Source organism: Ahaetulla prasina, chromosome 6 (assembly GCF_028640845.1).
Source record: "Ahaetulla prasina isolate Xishuangbanna chromosome 6, ASM2864084v1, whole genome shotgun sequence".
In the NCBI taxonomy this organism is placed as follows: Eukaryota; Metazoa; Chordata; class Lepidosauria; order Squamata; family Colubridae; genus Ahaetulla; species Ahaetulla prasina.
The window spans coordinates 112,785,230-112,800,735 of NC_080544.1; the positions used below are offsets into that span (position 1 = coordinate 112,785,230).

The 15,506-nt window shown below is 46.1% G+C and overlaps 1 protein-coding gene across 4 annotated transcripts in view; it reads left to right on the forward strand.

Moving 5' to 3' along the window:
• LPP (LIM domain containing preferred translocation partner in lipoma) overlaps positions 1–15,506 on the forward strand; it is a 267,940-nt gene that overhangs the window by 12,111 nt on the left and 240,323 nt on the right. The window contains exon 1 of one of the 4 annotated variants that reach the window (XM_058187148.1): positions 4,334–4,452. The exons of the other annotated variants lie outside the window; for them this stretch is intronic. The gene's annotated coding sequence lies outside the window, so the exon portion shown is untranslated. Of the gene's footprint in view, positions 1–4,333; positions 4,453–15,506 lie in introns of those variants that run through there. 4 annotated transcript variants of the gene reach the window in all.

Sequence of the window (15,506 nt, forward strand, 5' to 3'; positions counted from 1 at the left end):
AATCACCGTGGTTGTTAAGTGAATAATCCAGTTGTTAAGTGAATCTGGCTTCCTTCCTTGACATTGCTGGTCTGAAGGTCGCAAAAGAGGATCACGTGACCCGGGGACACTGCGACCGTCATAAATACGAGTCGGTGGCCAAGCGGCTGAATTTTGATCACGTGACCACGAGGACGCTGCAATGGTCATAAAGTGTGGAAAACGGCCCTAAGGCACTTTTTTCAGTGTTCTTGTCACTGAACGGTCACTAAATGAACCATTGTAAGTTGAGGACTACCTATACCCAGTTCCTGCAACCGTTCTTCATAAGGTTTTATCCTCCGGTCCCCAAATCATCTTTGTTGCTCTTCTCTGCCATATTTCCAGAATTTTGACATGTCTTTTTTTAATGACGGTCAATCTCTGTCTTTGGACCAACCAACTTTGGCCAAGATGTATGTCCTCCTTCGCACGTATGGAAGGATCCAGAGGTAAATGGAGACCATCCTGGTTTGTAGGAAGGAAGTCCAATGTTGATCTCCCATTCTGCTTTCCCTTCCAAAATATGAATCTTCCTCCTCCTCCTCCTCCTTTTCTTCTTCTCCTTCTCCTTCTCCTCCTCCTCCTCCTCTTCTTTTCCTCCTCCTCCTCCTCTCCTCCTCCTCCTCCTCCTCCTTCTCCTCCTCCTCCTCCTCTCTTCTTCCTCTTCTCCTTCTCCCCCTCTTCTTTTCTTATTCTCCTCCTCCTCCTCCTCCTCCTCCTCCTCCTCCTCCTCCTCCTCTTCTTCTTTTTCTTCCTCCTCCTCCTCCTCCTCTTCTTCTTCTTGTTCTCCTCCTCCTCCTCCTCCTCTTCTTCCTCTTCTTCTTCCTCCTCCTCTTCTTCTTCTTCTTCCTCCTCCTCCTCCTCCTTCTTCTTTCCCTCCTCCTCCTCCTCCTCTCGTCTTCTTCTCCTTCTCCTCCTCCTCCTCTCTTCTTCCCCCTCCTCCTCTTCCTCCTCCTCCTCCTCCTCCTCCTCCCCCTCCTCTTCTTTTCCTCCACTCCACTCCACTCCTCCTCCTCCTCTTCTTCTCCTCCTCCTCCTCCTCCTCCTCCTCCTCCTCCTCCTCCTCCTCCTCCTCTTCTTCTTGTTCTCCTCCTCCTCCTCCTCCTCTTCTTCTTCTTGTTCTCCTCCTCCTCCTCCTCCTCCTCCTCCTCCTCCTCCTCCTCCTCCTCTTCTTCTTCTTGTTCTCCTCCTCCTCCTCCTCTTCTTTATCTCCTCCTCCTCCTCCTCTCGTCTTCTTCTCCTTCTCCTCCTCCTCCTCTCTTCTTCTCATTCTCCTTCTCCTCCTCCTCCTCCTCTCCTCCTCCTCCTCCTCCTCCTCCTCCTCCTCCTCCTCTTCTTCTTCTTCTTCTTCTCCTTCTCCTCCTCCTCCTCCTCCTCTTCTTCTTCTTGTTCTCCTCCTCCTCCTCCTCCTCCTCTTCTTCTTCTCCTCCTCCTCCTCTTCTTCTTCTCCTCCTTCTCCTTCTCCTCCTCCTCTTCTTCCTCCTCCTCCTCCTCCTCCTCCTCCTCCTCTTCTTCTTGTTCTCCTCCTCCTCCTCCTCCTCCTCTTCTTCTTGTTCTCCTCCTCCTCCTCCTCCTCTTCCTCTTCTTCTTCTTGTTGTTCTCCTCCTCCTCCTCCTCCTCCGACTGATGTTCTCTGCTGTTGGGCCAAGCCTCAAGTTCTGGAGAACATCAGAAGGTCACTTTGCGAGCCGAGTCTGTCCATATATGGCCAAATCTAAGGATCTCTTTGCCTGCAGACCCGATAAGCGCGTGGTTGGAAGCAAAGCAATTTCTGCCCCCACAATCTTGGCTTGTCCAGCCTCTTCCTGCTGGGAATCTGCATTCCTTAAATTTTAGCTCCTCAATTTTTTTTGGGGGGGGAGAGAGTTTTGTGGGTGGGTTTTTTGGTTTTTTTTTGAGCTTGGAGATGTTTCTGTCTGGGCCACCCACCCGGTATCTCTCGGTGGTTTCCTTGCATGTAGAGCAGTTTGTGAGGAGCCCTTCCTCCTGGCGCATCAGAGGGAATTGTCAGTCAATCAGAACTGAGCCGGAAGGGACCTTGGAGGTCTTCTAGTCCAACCCCTGTTCAAGCAGGAGACCCTATACCATTTCAGACAAGTGGATGTGTCTTCTTTAAGGACACAGAGAAAGGAAGGAAGGAAGGAAGGAAGGAAGGAAGGAAGGAAGGAAGGAAGGAAGGAAGGAAGGAAGGAAGGAAGGAAGGAAGGAAGGGGTATTTTAGTATAGGTCAGTTCGACGGTTTTAATTTTCGGCCATGTTTTGAATATGTATTTTAATTGTTATTTTAATTTTGTATATTATTGTTTTAATCTGGCTGTACACCGCCCTGAGTCCTTCGGGAGAAGGGCGGTATAAAAATCTAAATAATAAATAAATAATAAATAAATAAAGGAAGGAAAGAAGGAAGGAAGGAAGGAAGGAAGGAATTAATTGAGGGAGAGGGAAAGAAAGAGTGAGAGAGAGGAAGGAAAGAAGGAATTGAGGGAGAGGGAAAGAGTGAGAGAAAGGAAGGAAAGAACGAAGGAATAACAAGAATTGGAAGGGACCTTGGAGGTCTTCTAGTCCAACCCCTTGCTCGAGCAGGAGACTATATACCATCTCAGACAAGTGGCTGTGTCTTCTGAAAAACCTTCTTAAAAAAAAACGGAAGGAAGGAAGGAATTGAGGGAGAGGAAAAGAAAGAGTGAGAGAGAGGAAGGAAAGAAGGAATAACCGAGTTGGAAGGGACCTTGGAGGTCTACTAGTCCAGCCCCCTGCTCGAGCAGGAGACCGTAAAGTTTAGGGCCTAAACCGTTTCAGACAAAACGGTTGTCCAATCTCTTCTTGAAAACCTCCAGTGTTGGAGCAACCACAACTTCTGGTGGCAAGCCGTTCCACTGATTACCGCTAGTCCTTGACTTGTGACCACAATTGAGCCCGGAAATTTCTGGGACTGAGTGAGACAGTTGTGTGGAGAAAAGTTGTGAGGGGATTGTGTTGAGAAAAGTGAAGGATTGTGAGACCCGGGCTGCGGGTGTGGTTGAACAAAGAGGGGGGGGGACTATCACGTGGCTCCCCCACTGCGCTGAAGCAATCGGTCATTAAGCAGGGAGCCCCTGTACCCCTTCGATGGATTAGGAATTACCGGTAGTCCTTGATTTACAATAGTTTGTTTAGTGACCATTCGAAGTTAACAACGGCACTGAAAAAAGTGACTTGTGACCATTTTTCACACTTATGACAGTTGCAGTGGTCACGTGACCACGCTGTGGTCATGTGATCAAAGTTTGGGCACTTGGCAACTGGCATGTACTTATGACAGTTGCAGTATCCCGGGGGTCACGCGATTCCCTGTTGCGACCGTCTGACCAGCAAAACCAATGGGGAAGCCCGATTCACTTAACAACCGGATTGGTAACTTACCAGCTGCGGGGATTGATTCGCTTAACAACGGTGGCAAGGAAGGTCGCAAAATGGGGCAAAACTCTCTTAACCATCGCCTCGCTGAGCCACAGAAATTTGGGCCTCAATTGCGGTCGTAACTTGAGGACTACCTGTGTTTGGGAAAAAGAACCAAACACATCCTGTGTGTTTGATATGCTAAAAACCTGGTTATGTCAAAAAAAAAACACCCCAACCCACTTAACCATGACCCCACTTAGCGGCAGAAATCTGGGACTCGGTTCTCGTCGTAAGTCGAGGACTGCCTGCATTCCCGCTTGAATTCAACCCTGCCTGGGTGCTGCGTTCGAAGGGCGGGCATTTTTTCCTCGGCTGACGCCACCCATCCATTTCCTTGTTTGCACACACAGGTGTGTGCAGCCGTTACCTGGGAGGTTTGTGCAACGTGTGCTTGGCGCCCAAACTCCGGCCAAGGTTCACTCCGAAACAAGGTTAGGCTCGTGCGTGCAATCCCGGGTCTTCCCCTAACCTGGTTGTGCGAACCCACCCGGATTGCAAACACGGGAGGGTTGAACCACGGAGGGTCTACCTACCCGCGGGAGAGTCCTGCATCTGTACCTCCATACAGGTTGTGGAATCGCTTTGAGGGGCTGGGTGGTGGGTGGGCACGGCTGGGTGGGGGGAGCATCGGCCGGCCAGGATGTTGGTTTGTAGTAACTTCAAGTTAATCATTGACCCCCCAGGCTGGGGGAATTCCGCTCCGAGTCAACCCTGAAGTCTGGCGATTTTTCTAACATGCTTTTCGAGTTATGATCTCCATATTTGGAAATGTTTATCCATGCCCCCATCTTTTGGGAGGGGAGGGGAGGTGACTCAGGCCTGGGGGAAGTTTGGAATTCCTGGCGTCGGGATAAACCCCCCTCCCTTCCCCCCCCCCCTCTCTCTTTCTGCCTTTCCTTGTGGTCAGGCAGAAATTTTGCTCTGGGGCTGCAGCAAAATCGTCCATTTGTTCCGCTTTGGGACGCGGCGTTCTCAGAAAACCGGACTGGGGTAAGTACCGGGGGTCTTTTAGGGTAGCGGATGGGCCGCTGGCAGCCCAGCGAGCCTCAGTGGCCTTAGCAGCCCCTTCCCACAGGGTTTGGCGGGGGGGGGGTCTCCTTAGGTAACCTGGACTGGCAGGCTGGGATAAGCTTGGCGTGCCAGCCCATATTAGGGGTTGCTTAAGCGGGAATTGTCCCCCTTGGGTGATGGCAGTCCTGTCGGTTTGTGGCTTGTTGGGTCACCACGGTTAATATTTTCCTGGTTCACCTGAACGGGGCATGGAGCCTGCTTCGGTTACTGTGGGCTTGGGTTTTTTGGTTTTTTGTCTTTTTTTTTGCAATTCTTCCTGAATTTTGCTTTATTTTGTTCTCCCTTTTTTTTGCTGTCTGCTTCCTGGCATCTCCAGAAAGGAGGCTGGGAACAAACCAAGATGGTTCTGCATCCTGGTTGAAGCGGGTAGCCATGTCAGTGGTTTGTTCGTTCTCTGGATTGGTACACACACACACACACACACCATGGAGGCATTCTGTCGGCGTCTATAGGGGATCGATGTAGGGAGTTGTGTGTTTCACACAGTTCCTTTGTGGACTTGTGAGGGGTGTGTGAAAAGGGAAGCCGATCACCCAGCGTGGGTATCTTTTGGGGAAAGCAGAAGGAAAAGTTCGTCTGGTTGTGGCTCTCGGGGCTAAATGGAGCTTCCTTTTCCCGGAGCACTCTACCCATAAATACTAGGATACTGGCATAGGAGGGCATCTGGGAGGGATTTTGACTGAGATTCTCTGGATCTCTTGAGGCTCAGCTCTGCAGATTCCTCATCGGCTGCCCTTGAGGAAAAGCAGAGCTTAACCAAGAGGGAGTATGGTCTCTTCCGTGGATTTGGAAAGCTTTTCCTGTTGAACTTTGGCCTAGTTCTTTTTTCCCCCTTTGGACAATGACTGTTTTATATTTTTGAACGAGAATAGTCTTCTATATATTTATTGTTTTTCTTAATTGGTGTACACCAGTCACTTTTTCTGAGATGGAGGGCATATACAAGAGAGAGAGAGAGAGAGAGAGAGAGAGAGAGAGAGAGAGAGAGAGAGAGACAGACAGAGAGAGAGAGAGAGACAGACAGACAGACAGACAGACAGACAGATAGATAAATGAGAGAGACAGACAGACAGACAGACAGACAGACAGATAGATAAATGATAGATAGACAGACAGACAGACATAGCTAGATAGCTAGATAGATAAATGATAGATAGATAGATAGACAGACAGACAGACAGATAGATCGATAGATAAATGATAGACAGACAGACACAGATAGATAGATAAATGATAGATAGACAGACACAGATAGATAGATAGATAGATAAATGATAGATAGACAGACACAGATAGATAGATAGATAGATAAATGATAGATAGACAGATAGACAGACAGATAGATCGATAGATAAATGATAGACAGACAGACACAGATAGATAGATAAATGATAGATAGACAGACACAAATAGATAGATAGATAGATAAATGATAGATAGACAGACACAGATAGATAGATAGATAGATAAATGATAGATAGACAGATAGACAGACAGATAGATAGACAGACAGATAGATAGATAAATGATATAGACAGACAGACAGATAGATAAATGATAGATAGATAGATAGATGATAGATTGATGAAAGATAGATGAAAGATAGATAGACAGACAGATGATTGATTGATTAGATAGATAGATAGATATAAAGCAACATATGGAGAGATTATAGATAGATAGATGGATAGAGATGGATAGTTTGATAGAGATTAATAGCTATCTGGCTAGTTAGCTTGATAAATTGATAGATAAATTGATAATATATACATCGATCAATAGTTCGATTGATCTATAGATAGATAAAAAGATTTGTTGGATGAATAGGTCAGCCAATTGAGGAATGGATAGGCGGATGATAGATACTGTAGAGATAGATATCGAGATTGATAGAGATGATAGATCAACAGATACAGAGATGTTAGATGAGTAGATAGATAGATGGATAGATCTACAGAGGTTGTTACTTTGCCAGCTGGATAAATAGATTGTTAAATAGTTTGATTAATCAATAGATAGATAGGCAGCATCCTTAAGAAATGCTCTTTTCCCCCAACTGGATTCTTCAGATTTTCCAAGGGAGCTGCTGGCTCTCCTCTTTTTCTCTGAAGGACCAAGCTGGGCACAGAACATCTGGAGAAGGTTTCCGTCTTTCTAGTCCCCAGGATTCAACCCCGATTAAAAACAACTTGCCTCCAGAAGTTGTGTGAATGCTCCAAGACTGGAAGTTTTTAAGAAGAGGTTGGATAACCATTGGTCTGAAGTGGTGTAGGGTTTCCTGCCTAAGCAGGGGGTTGGACTAGAAGACCTCCAAGGTCCCTCCCAACTCTCTTATTCTAAACGATAAACGCTCACAATCAATCAATCAATCAATCGCTCTGTGTCATCAGCAGGATTGTAGGTCTCTTCTGCTTTTTTGGTAGGAGTTTCTTTCCTACCAGTTCTGTGGGCGTGGCTTGGTGGGTGTGGCTTGGTGGTGGGTGTGTCATGTGACTGGGTGGGCGTGGCTATGTGACTGGGGGATCAAAAGACAGAAACTCATTAACAATGTCCTGCTGGAGCAGGGCTGGACTAGATGACCTTCAGGTCCCTTCCAACCCTGGATTATCCTCTGAAGCTGCGTCTAGTGCCAGGTTTGTAGTCCTTCCTTCCTCTCCTTTTTCCTCCCTCCCTCCCTCCCTTTCTTCCTTTCTTCCTTCCCCTTTCTCCCTCCCTCCTTTCCTTCCTTCCTTTCCCCTTCCTTCCTTCCTTCCTTCCTTCCTTCCTTCCTTCCTTCCTTCCTTCTTTCCTTCCCCTTTCTCCCTCCCTCCTTTCCTTCCTTCCTTTCCCCTTCCTTCCTTCCTTCCTTCCTTCCTTCCTTTCCACCTTCTTCCTTCCTCCTCCTTTCCTTCCTTCCTTTTCACTTCCTTCCTTCCTTCCTTCATTCCTCTTTCTCCTCCCTCCTTTCCTTCCTTCCTTTCCCCTTCCTTCCTTCCTTCCTTCCTTCGTTCCTTCGTTCCTTCCCCTTTCTCCCTCCTTCCCTCCTTTCCTTCCTTCCTTTCCACTTCGTTCCTTCATTCCTTCTCCTTTCTCCCTCCCTCCTTTCCTTCCTTCCTTTCCACTTCCTTCCTTCCTTTCTCCCTCCCTCCCTCCTTTCCTTCCTCCCTCCCTCCCTTCCTTCCTTCCTTCCTTCCTTCCTTCCTTCCTTCCTTCCTTCCTTCCTTCCTTCCTTCCCTTTTCTCCCTCCCTCCCTCCTTTCCTTCCTTCCTTCCTTCCTTCCTTTCTCTCCCCCCCCTCCCCTTTATGTATTTTTTGCCTAGGAGGCTTCAGCTTTTTTACCTTTTAAAAAATGCTTTTAAAAGTTAAAAAAAAAAGCCTCTGACCATCAGGCACCTCAGCTGAGATCCTCAGAGCCTTGTTTTAACCCTTTAAAAGCATTTTTAACAACTTCTTCGGCCGAAGAGGTTGTTAAAAAAATGCTTTTAAAAGTTAAAAAAAAAGGGTCTGACGATCGCGTGGCTCAGCTGGGCATGGCGGGGTGGGTGGGGGGAGGGCAGGGATTTTTGCTACCGGTTCTCCAAACTACCCGCCACCATCGCTACCGGATTGGGCGATCCGGTCCGAACCGGGAGCATTTCACCCCTCCTCTATTCCCGTGTTCAGATTAAAACTGTTGTAGGAGGGGAACTGAGTTTGTCTCGACTAGCTAAAATCCAGACGGAGTTTGGATTAGCAGTTTCACCCACTCGTCCACCTTTTAATCCCAATTTCAAAACTTCTGCCTCTGAGGACAAGTAGTCCTCGTCTTACGACCCAAGAGGGACCGGAATTTCCGTGGTTAAGCAAAGCGGTTCTTAAGCGAGGCACGCTTGATTCTAGGACCTTTTTTCTTTTGGGCCATGGTTGTTAAGCAAGCCTCCATCTTCAATCACGTGGTCGTTAAGCGAATCCAGTCCCCGTCCCCCCCGTCGCTTATCAGAAGCCGGCTGGGAAGGTCACAAATGGCAGTCACGTAACCCGGGGACGTTGCAACCGTCGTAAAATAAGAACGCCCCTCAATTTTGATTGCATCTCCGTGGGACGGTTGACAGTGCGAAGATCACTTTTAAGTAAGTCACTTTCTTTCAGCGGCGTTGGAACGCCGAACCGTCATTAAACAAACGGTTGTAAGTCGAGGATACCTGTAAGATTAGAGTATCCGAAAACCTGATTTTCGAACTGCTTCGGATTGGCATTTGAGGATGAAATGTGGTGGTTTTGCCAACCGGGTCCATTTTTTCATTGGAGCAAAAAAATTCCTTCAGTATTTTAGAACCAAGCTGAGAAGGCAGTAGAAGTGATCCTCCACTTGTGACCGCTCACTTAGCGAAGTTACGACCTACCTGGAAAAATGCAGGTTATGATCTGTCTGAAGTTCCGACGGTTGAGCATTTATGAGCATCTACGAGGTTGTGTTTTACGATGGTTTCGTGAGAAAAATGAATATTATTTCCATTTTTGGGAGTGGTAAAAATGTATCATAGCCAACAGTGTGTTGCCTTAAAAAACAAAACAAAACACGGTGTTTGTTTAACGACCGTGGTGTTCTTTTTACGACCGCTGCATTCGCTGAATGACCGCTGGACAAATAGCAGGTCACAAAATTTACTGTCATGGGACCCACCAGCTTTACGACTGTCGGAACACGGGCAGGATTCATTACGGTCGCATATGGAGGACTAGCGGCATATGGTCATTAGTGGAGTGAAGAGTGGGTTGGAACGATGAGTGGCTCTATATTGGTAGTCCTCGACTAGTGACCGTTCAAAGTGACTGCGGCATTGAAAAAAATGGACTTACGACCTTTTTTTTCATAGTTACGACCGTTGCAGCGTGATCAAAATTAAGGTGCTTAGCAACTGGCTCTTATTTATGACGGTCGCAGAGGTTCCCGGGGTCACGTGATCTGCCTTTGCGACCTTTTGACAAGCAAAGCCAACGGAGAAAGTTCACTTAACAACCATGTGACTTAATTTAACCAGTGTAGTGATTTGTTTTAACAAGTGTGGCCAGAAAGGTTGTAAAACGGGGCAAAAAACTCACCTAAGAACTGTCTTGATCAGCAACGGAAATGTTGGGTTCAACCGTGGTCGTAAATCGAGGACTACCTATAATTCTCTTTCTTCATTTATTTATTTTTATTAATGTGTTTAAAACAGGGGTGGGCCAACCTTGGCGGCTTTTAAGTCTTGTGGACTTCAACTCCATGGCTGGCTGGGGAACTCTGGGAATTGTTGTCCATAATAAGATACAAGTACAGATTAGAGTAGTGGCCAAAATTGTGGAAACCTTTTGGGAAAAATGTATTTTCTAAACTAGCTAATAACACCACTTTTTTTTGGAGTAGTAGCATAAAATTATGTATCAATGGAAAAATAATTTAATCAATAGAATAGAATAGAATAGAATTTTATTGGCCAAGTGTGATTGGACACACAAGGAATTTGTCTTGGTGCATATGCTCTCAGTGTGCATAAAAGAAAAGATACGTTCATCAAGGTACAACATTTACAACACAATTGATGATCAATATATCAATATAAATCATAAGGATTGCCAGCAACAAGTTATAGTCATACAGTCATAAGTGGAAAGAGATTGGTGATGGGAACTATGAAACGATTAATAGTAGTGCAGATTCAGTAAATAGTCTGACAGTGTTGAGGGAATTATTTGTTTAGCAGAGTGATGGCCTTCGGGAAAAAACTGTTCTTGTGTCTAGTTGTTCTGGTGTGCAGTGCTCTATAGCGTCGTTTTGAGGGTAGGAGTTGAAACAGTTTATGTCCAGGATGTGAGGGATCTGCAAATATTTTCACGGCCCTCTTCTTGATTCGTGCAGTATACAGGTCCTCAATGGAAGGCAGGTTGGTAGCAATTATTTTTTCTGCAGTTCTAATTATCCTCTGAAGTCTGTGTTTTTCTTGTTGGGTTGCAGAACCGAACCAGACAGTTATAGAGGTGCAAATGACAGACTCAATAATTCCTCTGTAGAATTGGATCAGCAGCTCCTTGGGCAGTTTGAGCTTACTGAGTGTAAGCTCAAGAATGTAATGCAATAACTTTCAGGAAGGATTTGCTGTTAGAATAGCAGTTACAGTATAAAGAAGAAAAGGGAAACATGTAGAAAAACGAGTTATACAAAAATTATCACCATAGAAAAAACAAGATCTACAAAAATGATCCCCATGTCAGTGAATACTTAGTTGGGTAGCCTTTAGCATGAATGACAGCCTTACAACGTCTTCCCATGGAGTGAACCAAGTCTCTGAGTTCTGCAGCTGTTCTGATGGGAAACCAAGATTGAATGATGGCTTCTATTACAACAATTGACCAATGGCACAGAAATTGTCATTGGAGGCTTTTAAGAAATGACTGGACAATCAGTTGTCTGAAATGGTATAGGATCTCCTGCTTGAGCAGAGGGCTGGACTAGAAGACCTCCAAGGTCCCTTCCAGCTCTATTCTGATTCTGGTTTAATTGCTGGGTCGTTTCTGACTAATAAGTTTCTTTAGTCGGCTCCATAGATATTCAATGGGGTGAAGTTCTGGGCCATTCCAGCAGTGGAATAGGATTATCTTGAAACTCCAAAAAAAAAAAAAAAGTGGTGTTATTAGTCATCAAACCACAAAAATACACTTTTCCCAAAAGGTTTCCACAATTTTGGCCACTACTGTAGGCCAAAAGTGACTCAAAAACAAAGAGTAACTGTGAGAGGGACCTTGGAGTCCTAGTGGACAATCCCTTAAACATGAGCCAGTCGTGAGCGGCAGCAGCCAAAAAAAGCTAATACAATCCTTGGTTGTATAAAGAGAGGCACAGAAACAAAATCACGTGAAGTATTAGTACCGCTTTATAAACCCTCCGTGAGGCCATGCCTGGAATACTCTGGATCCAGTTTTGGTCCCCACATTACAAAAAAGAGGTTGAGACTTTGGAAAAAGCTGCAGAGAAGAGCAACTAAGATGATCAAAGGCCTGGAGACTAACACAGACGAAGAACAGTTGCAAGATTTGGATTGGGCTAGTTGAGAGAAAAGGGACGCGGTGGCTCAGGGGCTAGGACGTTGAGCTTGTCGATCGAAAGGTCGGCAGCTCAGCGGTTCGAATCCCTAGTGCTGCCGTGTAACGGGGTGAGCTCCCGTGACTTGTCCCAGCTTCTGCCAACCTAGCAGTTCGAAAGCACTTAAAAAAATGCAAGTAGAAAAAATAGGGACCACCTTTGGTGGGAAGGTAACAGCGTTCCGTGCACCTTTGGCGTTGAGTCATGCCGGCCACATGACCACGGAGACGTCTTCGGACAGCTCTGGCTCTTCGGCTTTGAAACGGAGATGAGCACCGCCCCCTAGAGTCGGCAACGACTAGCACGTATGTGCGAGGGGAACCTTTACCTTTACCTTTAGTTGAGAGAAAAGAAAGACTGGGGGGGGATAAGATAGCAGTATTTCAGTATTTGAGGGGCTGCCCAAAAGAAGGGGCTCAAATTATTCTCCAAAGCACCTGAAGACAAGACAAGAAACAACGGATGGAAACTCATCAAGGAGAGAAGCAACCTGGAATTAAGGAGAAACTTCCTGACAGTGAGGACCATTAACCAGTGGAACGGCTTGCCACCAGAAGTTGCGGGTACTCCCATCACTGGAGGTTTTAAAGAAGAGACTGGACAGTCACTTGTCAGAAATGGCATAGGGTCTCTTGCTTGATTGGGATTGGACTAGATGACCTCCAGCATCCCTTCCAGTTCTATTCTGATCGATTGAAGCATATCTCAAAAGCATTCTGGCTGGGGAATTCTGGGAGTGGAAGTCCACCATCTGGGCATCCAAGCTTCTTCTCTAAGCCCAAACCACAATCCAGAGGCACATTACGGCTTTCATTTGTGAATACAGCTGGTCATTTGCAAATTTTATGAGTCCTTCTTTTGTTTCCCGGGCATTACACAAGGGGGGATCTATTTTGGCTTTTGAGCTTGGCCAGTGGTAGCCCCCAGCAAATAATTCAAGATTGCCTCTTACTCAGGCTTATTGACTTCTGCCCAGAGCAGAAATTTTCTCTTTATTTTGTCTCAAGAATAAGGGGATTAAAGGTCAGGGGCTGATGTGAATCCCAGCGGCCTGCTTCTCCCGGGAGGAGAACAATGTAAGCTTGTCTGGAACAGGGCTTGTTGTCCTCCTGCCCCAGATCCTCCCCCCCACCCCACCCCCGGGAAGGATCCTTGCAGCGAGCCAGACATGCATTCCTGCTCAAGGTGACTCAGACCTTCTCTGAAATGTTATTTATTGCTTTATGGTGAGAAAAACATTGCAGGCCTCTTTGCAAACAGCGGGACTGGCCGGCAAAAAACGTCCAGGAAACGTCCCAGCATGGCTGAGTCAGGCCTGTCCGGTGAAGGAGATCTCCAACATCTGCAGAAGAATGCAAAAAATTGCCTTTTTTCTGTTTTTTTTGCAAAAGGCTAGAAAACACACATGGGGAGAGAAGAGGGGGACTTGAACAAATAGAATAGAATAGAATAGAATTTTTATTGGCCAAGTGTGATTGGACACACAAGGAATTTGTCTTGGTGCATATGCTCTCAGTGTACATAAAAGAAAAGATACGTTCATCAAGGTACAACATTTACAACACAAATGATGGTCAATATATCAATATAAATCATAAGGATTGCCAGCAACAAGTTATAGTCATACAGTCATAAGTGGAAAGAGATGGGTGATGGGAACTATGAGAAGATTAATAGTAGTGCAGATTCAGTAAATAGTCTGACAGTGTTGAGGGAATTATTTGATTAGCAGAGTGATGGCCTTCGGGAAAAAACTGTTCTTGTGTCTAGTTGTGCTGGTGTGCAGTGCTCTATAGCGTCGTTTTGAGGGTAGGAGTTGAAACAGTTTATATCCAGGATGCGAGGGGTCTGTAAATATTTTCACGGCCCTCTTCTTCATTCGTGCAGTATACAGGTCCTCAATGGAAGGCAGGTTGGTAGCAATTATTTTTTCTGCAGTTCTAATTATCCTCTGAAGTCTGTGTTTTTCTTGTTGGGTTGCAGAACCGAACCAGATAGTTATAGAGGTGCAAATGACATTTAAAAGTGTCTCCAACACACGTGTCCTGCATTTGGGAATGGGATGACTGAAGCTTTATGACTGCCACCGTGCAGGGACTTCAACTCCCAGAATTCCCCAGCAAGCACTTCTGAACTTTGACTCCCAGAATTCCCCAGCCAGGACATGTGGACTTCCGTTCCCAGAATTCCCCAGCCAGCATACAGGGACTTCAGTTTCCAAAAGTTCAGAAACGCCATGTAGGGACTTCAACTCCCAGAATTCCCCAGCCAGGATTTCTGGACTTCAGCTCCCAGAATTCCCCAGCCAGGATTTCTGGACTTCAGCTCCCAGAATTCCCCAGCCAGGATTTCTGGACTTCAGCTCCCAGAATTCCCCAGCCAGGATGTGTGCGCTTCAATTTCTAGAAGTCCAATGCCACCATGCAGGGACTTCAACTCCCCGAATTGCACAGCCAGGATGTGTGGACTTCAATTCCCAGAATTCCCCACCCAGCATGCAGGGACTTCAATTTCCAGAATACCCCAGCCAGGATATGTGGACTTCAACTCCCAGAATTCCCTAGCAACAGACTCTTCAATTGCACTTTCATGCCATCGTCTTGACTTGTTTTGGGGAAGTGATGGCGAGCAAAGCTCCTTTGCCAGTCTTTTGGGGCTAAGAGACCCACTTCTTTAACCCCCCCCCCTTTTTATCTGCTGCTCATCCTCCTCCCTTTTGCCTTTCAAGTGTCCAGAATGTAGACCCAGCGCTCAGGATGAGCGTTGACCAAAATAGAAATAAAATGGAACAATTACATTTAGTAATTTGGAAATGGCACTCCGGTTGACGCAGCCAGAAAGTACATTTGTGGTGTTCTTTTTATTTTGCAGCTACATCATCACCCGGCTGGCTCACTTCCAGTTCACAACCAGCTATGGTTCCAAGTTCTTGTTCACAAGTCCCATCTCCCCCCCCCCCCAGCCTCGTCTTCTCGCCGAGCGTTTTAATTTCTCTCTGTTTGATTCTGTTCTGTTATTTCCATCCGATTAAGATGTGTTTCATTTCAGGGTTTCTAGGGTGATGCATTTCTAAATTTAGCAACTTTTAAGATATGTGGACTGCGACTCCCAGAATTCCCCAGCCAGGATGTGTGGACTTCAATTCCCAGAATTCCCCATGCAGGGACTTCATCTCCCAGAATTCCTCAGCCAGTTTTGTGGACTTCATTTCCTAGAATTTCCCAGACACCATGCAGGGACGTCAATTCCCAGAATTTTCCAGCTAGGTTTTGTGGACTTTCTCTCCCAGAATTCTCCAGACACCATGCAGGGACGTCAATTCCCAGAATTCCCCAGCCAGGTTTTGTGGACTTCAACTCCCAGAATTCCCCAGCTAGGTTTTATGGACTTCCTCTCCCAGAATTCTCCAGACACCATGCAGGGACTTTCAACTCCCAGAATTCCCTAGCCAGCTTTTGTGGACTTCAACTCCCAGAATTCCAAAGCCCCAATGCTTTGGAGTTGAAGTCCGTGCATGACAGAGGTAGTCCTTGACTTACAACCGTTCGTTTAATGGCTGTTTGAAGTTACAACAACACAGAAAAAAGTGACTTATGACCAGTTTTCACACTTACAACCATTGTAACATGCCTGTGGTCACGTGATCAGAATTCAGGTGCTTGGCAGCTGACTCATATTTATGACGGTCATAGTGTCCTGGAGTCGTGTGATCCCCTTTTCCTGACCAGCAAAGCCAGATTCACTTAACAACCAGGTTACTAATTTAAATAACTGCAATGATTCACTTAACAAGAGCGGCAAGAAGGCTCATAAAATGGGGTAAAATTCACTTCACAACTGTTTCAGTTAACAGCGGAACTTTTGGGTTCAATCATGGTTGTAAGTCGAGGATAAT